A 6,676-nucleotide genomic window follows, 5' to 3' on the forward strand; every position below is an offset into this window, starting at 1 on the left:
AACTGTGCCATTTTACGGGTAAATAATAATACGAGTATAGTACTTAGACAAAAGTTAGCCCTCAGATGAACGTATCAGTATCAGGAAAAATAGCAAAATCAAAGTATCTTTTACTCATTTATTTCCACAAAGAATTCAAATTCAAAATGAATGATAGTATGCTTGACCAATACCCAGATGGGTGGTGGTATTTCATGTTACAACATGGTTTGGTTGTCACATGAAGCAGAGCATACAATAACAACAACAACAACAACAACAACAACAACTAAGTCTTAGTACCAAACTAGTCGGAGAGACGGCCGGAAAATCAATTTATGGCAACATAGAGACAACTGTTGCAACAGCTACATAAACCGTTACCATAGCTCTATTGCAACGGTTTATAGACCGTTCCACCAGATCGCGTGCCATTAGGTCTGTAGCTACGGTTCCGGCAACGGTTGCTTTAACCGTTGCTATAGTCCCATTTACCGCAACGGTTATTCATCTCTCTCTGATGCAATGAGTATTTTTATTTTATTGCAACGGCTTAAAACCGTTACCATAGTTTTAATGCAACGGACATATAAGTTATTGCAACAGCTAATTAAAGATACTACTACGATTTCGTAAAGCTATTATAACGGGTTTTTTCTATTGCTACGGTTTCTTATAGCTCAGCAAAAGCTATTACATCGGTTTGAATTACCTACTGCAACGGTTTACATATCCAATTGGAACAGTTTGTATGACCTATTGCAACGGTGTACATAGCCTTCTGAAACATATTTTGTTGCCTATTGCAACGGTTTTGGTGGCCTATTGTAACGGTTTAATTGAAACAATGATATTTTATATATAATTATTTACACATACAATAAATTATAATGCACTAAACTTTATATAATTCACAAAATGAAACTATTCATAAACATTTACAATCTAAATTAATTGTCCTTGTCCAACAAGCTAGTAATATCCATAAAAGCAAAATAGTTTAATCCAAGTGCATAAGTTTTACAATTTAAGAGTTAGCATAAGTTTCAAAATGTTTGATCACAAAAGATTCCTAGAACATCTAAATTTTCAGCAATAAATCAGAAACTCTTCTTAAGGAAGGTCAAGATCTTCATCGCTTTCGTCTTCTTTTTCATCATTTTCTCCACCTACAAAACAACAACAACCCAGTATAATCCCACTAGTGGAGTTTGGGGAGGGTAGTGTGTACGCAGACTTTACCCCTACCCTAGGATAGAGAGGCTGTTTCCGATAGACCCTCGGCTCCCTCCCTCCAAGAATTCCCCACAACCTCTTGGTTGGAAGTGGAGGGTGCTCACCACTAGAGCAACCCACTCTTGTCTCCACCTACAAAAGAGGATAAATAAAGTCATTATTACCTTCAAGCGCTAGTTGATAATTTAAGCAAAAATGAGGAAACTTAAGTACTAATGAAGCTTAAAGGGCATCCAGACAAGAGTCTCAATAATGCTCATACAAATCATAATGGAAGAAGTTTTTCATGCCAGCAGAAAACAAGCAAATAGCAAAGAATTGAGTCATTAAATCCTCCCTCAATGTGCTCAACTAGTTCGATGGAGTTCACATCTGTTAACACAACAGAAACTCCTAAGCTGAGGTGGAAGTCTAATATTAACAGCAAATTAACGCATACAATTTCCAAATTAACGCATACAGTTTCCAACAAGTCCAATTGTTGTAAGTAATAGTGACTAACACAAGTCTATGGCTATACTAAATAGTCTAGAATGTTTGCAGGCAATGCAATGTCACACATCCATAAAGACAATTATGTTAGCAACACATCTTTTTAACTTCATTAGTAATCTGGGAGTATTTGAGATATGTAGGCTACAAACCATATCCATTGTTGAATATCACAATCTATGTCATCCAATTATATTAGAAATAATAAGAAAATAAATTTTATAAACAGGATGGCCACGCATGATTTTCTTCGGGCAAAAAAGAAGATAAATTTCTAAGTCAATCAACTATATGATTTAATATGATGGAAAAAGTGAGAAATATTTCTCAGTACCAAAAAGAAGGTTATTTCATGCAACAGAAAGACACTTGATACGGATATTTCACACAAAGGGACAACAAGTATACTTGGGTAAATCACAAGTAAATATTATTTCACAAAACAAGAAATAATGTTGTCGACAATATGCCATGATTTTCCGGCAAATCGAAGGAAGAATAGAGAATTGACCGCAGAAATAAGTTACTTATGAATGCCTATTTACTTTCTCTTTAGACAAACAAAGAGAAATTGCAAAATAAACTATACGTTCTAATATCCAGGTTGGTAGTCATGTCATGAATGATATTTGAATTGAATGAGGTACTTTGATATTCTTTATAAAAATATAAAGCAAGTCATCAAGCAAAATCATACAAGAAAAGGACCTTAAAAGAAATCCTTCAGACTATTCTAAAAGCTTTTCAGATGATCTAAATACTGAAGTGCACACATTATACAAGGGAAAAAAACAGAATAATAAAGTTTCACCTTCACTCTTTTATCAGCATGAGTTTATTGAAACATGTATGCATAATGGGTATAGAAAATCCAAAGAATATTCAAACCATATTCTGTCCATTAACCAGAAGAGCCAGAACCTGTTCAATAAATAACCCCTTCTTGCAATGTTTATTCCATTTATCAATATCTCCCTGCCAACTTTAGTCTATTTTAATCATTAAGGCCTTTGCCTTACCAACATCCAATTGTAAAGGTAAGCACTCTTACAGCAATTTGTTTCACACAGATTCTCAAACAATAATTTAATTAAAAATGGAGTACTCAACAGCTGTTTAAACGTACTTGATTTCCACTATAAGAATCTAAAAGATTTTCTTTAATATTCAAATTATAAAGTACTTGAAGATCATGTTATAGCAATGTTGGACAAGAAAGAGCACGCTAAAATTGAACAAAAAAAAGAGCAAAAAACAGGAAAAAAGCAAGACATTGAAGTTTATTTTTTGTTGGAATTAAAGTGACTATTCATCCTTCTTGGCACCATAGTTAGAAGATTAAATAGAGAATTGACTCAAAATATTCCTAAGTTCCTAACCTTGAATCAGTTTAATCTCTCACAAATAATACATAATCAGAACATACACGAAACTAGTATTGTATACATATATGGAAACTGCATTCACGATTTTCCCTAAGAATAAAAGAAAGATCACAACGACAAAGTGATTTTAAATTGTGTTTTTTTCAAAAAAGTGATCAAACTCGACTAAAAAAGAAGAAGAAAAGAAAAGGTGATTGATCTGACCATGTATGATATATTTAGAATAAAAATTTAACTATATACTATCATAAAAGAAAAAAGAGTTACAACAAAGATTAATCTTTCAATAAGAGTAAAGATTATGTCCTTTATAAAAGTAAAAGAATGTTAATTTTTGTAAATAGGGGTTATCATACATGGAAGTACAATGAAAGTCCACATAAAAGTTCACCAACAAAAGTTTAATTAGAAAGATAACAATTACCAAGAGTACAGTAGATTGAAGTTATGGTTAACATGGACAGCTGATGGAAGATTGACAGAAGAGCTTCCGATCATAAACTGGATAGCCGATCTCTCAGGTTGAAGTTTCAAATTCCGGGGAACAAAGTCGGGTTCTGTAGAGTTTTGATGGACCTCCTCAAACTCAATTCCATTCGACCTTAAAATATTAAACTTTAAAATGTGATCTTAATGGTAATCAAGCAATTAAGCCAGAAATCGAGCAATTCCACAAACATCATTTAAACTACCGGTGCAAACCCTACTGATTGTCAATTCAATCAGACTGTATCACTCAAATACCCCCATATATAAAAATAAAAATAAAAATAAACAAAGAACCGGGTAACAAGGAACATTAAAACTGAAATCTTCATTCAAACACACAACCAACGAATGTGGTTATCCCAAATTTATTAAAAAAATAATAAAAATTTACAGTGGTTTCTCCCACAGCTGCAAGCGACAATTTTCAGCGAGGAATGGGATCGAAGAGATGGAAGAAACTTTGGTTGAGTGTCTTTTTTTTGCTATTTCTTGGAGTCAAACTCTCGTCTTCCTCTTCCTTCTTTCAAGTCCTATTTCTAATCAAAACCCTAATCGAACAATCACAGAAATCTTAATCGCTTATCTTTTGCAAATTTCAATCAATTAACACTATGGCAACCAGCGAAAACAAGAATATGAACGCCAAATTGGTTCTCACCTTTGATTTATCAATTTTGGTTATGGGTTGAGGTTTAATTCCATAAGGCCTCCTCTTTTTGCCTTATATATATGGTCTGGGTCTTCTTTTCGGGTTTATATTTGCTGTGGCCCGTGAGAATCTGTTCTAATCTATTTTGTTATTTTGGCTAACATTTTGGTTAAAAGTTAATTAATAGTTATTACATAAAAAAAATATTAATTAAGTAAAGACAAAAAATGCAAAAAAGAGGGATTTTGGCGGGTTTCACTAAAATTGAGGGGGGAAATTAGGAGGGAATTAATAACCGTTCTCATTAAATTTTTTCCAAGATTCGTTGCAATAAATATATATTGGAACGGTTCGCATAAAAGTTGCAAAACCAAACACCTATAGGAACGGTTCCCACCCAAATGCAATGATCTTATAGTTAAAGTGTGCCGGTAGTACCCATTGCAACAGTTACAACCGTTGCAACAGCCCATCTATTGTAACGGTTTCTAAACCGTTGCAAAAGTATCCGTTGCCATAGGCCATATGAATTCCCAGCATCCATTTGCTCCATATAGAGCAAATTATAATCAACATAGAGCATTTAACCTCAAGAAAAAAAGTATATAAGTGACACGAAAAACCGGTTAACAAGGAGAATCGCAAATGTTAACCAAATACATAAAGTAAGGATGGTGAAAACTCAAAACACAGGTTCATACCATGGTTGAACCCATAAAATGCACTTGTAATCCCATCAACTGCAGAACCAATCTGAACCATTAAGTAAGTAATTAAGTAGCTCGAAAAGAGCGATGAATTAGGACAAGCAGATTTAGAGACAAAACAGGCGATTTATCCAATACATTTTCTATTGGCGATTTCATAAAACTTTTAAACGGGGGTTTCAGAGTTACATTTAACACACTTCTAAAAGTACAGGTACTATTACTATTCTACGTAACTCTCATATGTTGCAACATTAAAAAAATTAAAATTTATTTATCAATTCATCTTAAATACCAATATTTCTGGGGTAAATTTCACAAATAGTCATATAACTATGATTTTTTCACTAAAGTCATATAACTATGTTTTTTGCACATAAAAATTATAAAACTTTTACTGACTCACACAAAAATCGTAGTGACCAAAAAACACAACTTTGCGATGGTATTTTCTTATTCCATATTTTTCAGTCTAATAAATAATAATTCAATTAAAATAGAAATGACCCAACCCAACCTCACTTCACCTTACCCAATACCCATATATATAAATTAAAATGATACTAAAAGTGAATCCTCCAAAACACGATACTTCTATCTTTTATTTTCTTTTCAAGATGTTCATTCAAATTGATAGCACTATTGTTTCAAGAGCTTTTTAATTGTCCATACCTTTTGTTACTGGGTCAGAATCTCACGCAATTCAAACTAAGTTATTTTGGGGGGAAGGGCTCACTTTTAGTATTATTCTAATTTATGTATAAGGGTATTGGATCGGACAGGTCAGTCCCGATCCAATATAATTGACTGGTCGATCGAAATTAATTACATTCGCTAGCCAAAAAGTGAATAGAATATGTATATTTATGTATATAATACACATATGCAAAAATATATATTTTATTATTATATTTGGAAGCGCATATATATATATATATATATATATATATATATATATATATATATATATATATATATATATATATATATACACACACACACACACACACACACGGAATAAAAAAATATTATCGAAAAGTTGTGTTTGGTCAATATGATTTTTGTGCGAATTGGTGAAAGTTTTATGCTTTTTGTATGAGAAAGCATAGTTATACGACTTTGGTGAAAAATAAATCATAGTTACATGACCTTTTGTAAAGTTTACCTAATATTTCTATTATAAAACCAACTTTAAGTATTCTTCGTATTTTCTTTTCATTGCTACCGGGACCGGCTCCAACGTTAGAAGTAGTAAGGCTTGTGCCATAGGCCCCCAAATTTGGAGGGGTCCATTCTTTTAAAAATAATAGGTTCATAGGTATTTAAAAAATAATATTTAGTACTTTTAATACAAAAGTTGAATTTTTAATATAAAAAGAAAAAAAACTTTTTAGATTTAAAAATAAAGTAATAATTTGACTTACCTAAAAATGGATAGATGTATAATTTTTCTAACGTTTTAATTTTTCACTTTTTACTTCATTAAAAATTTTACTCTCTCTTCCTTAATTTGTCCAAGTCAATCTTTCTTTTTTCCAATCTCTTCATATTTCAACAATACTTTCAAGCTTCCAATAGTTCTATACTTCTATTGCTCTATAAAATCCTATCTAGGATCAACAATATCTGAAGAAAGATTATCAATTGAAAAGGAATAATAAGAGAAAATCGATTATAAAAATATTATTAACAACTTTGTATCTCAAAAAGTTAGAAGAATATACTTCAAATAAAAAGAT

The 6,676-nt window shown here is 31.9% G+C and overlaps 1 long non-coding RNA gene across 3 annotated transcripts; it reads right to left on the reverse strand.

The window, feature by feature from the left end:
* Nucleotides 1-889: 889 nt before the first annotated feature.
* Nucleotides 890-4,513, reverse strand: LOC142180354 (uncharacterized). Of its 3 annotated transcripts, none has more exons than XR_012708896.1 (3): nucleotides 4,240-4,391; nucleotides 3,517-4,129; nucleotides 890-1,347 (listed from the first exon to the last, which is right to left on the reverse strand). It is a non-coding gene; the product is annotated as an uncharacterized LOC142180354 (long non-coding RNA). The 3 variants fall into 3 exon arrangements; XR_012708895.1 differs by having other exon boundaries at nucleotides 3,517-3,693; nucleotides 3,973-4,385; XR_012708894.1 differs by having other exon boundaries at nucleotides 3,517-4,513.
* Between the last annotated feature and the right edge of the window lie 2,163 nt (nucleotides 4,514-6,676).

Source organism: Nicotiana tabacum, chromosome 4 (assembly GCF_000715075.1).
Source record: "Nicotiana tabacum cultivar K326 chromosome 4, ASM71507v2, whole genome shotgun sequence".
Lineage (NCBI taxonomy): Eukaryota > Viridiplantae > Streptophyta > Magnoliopsida > Solanales > Solanaceae > Nicotiana > Nicotiana tabacum.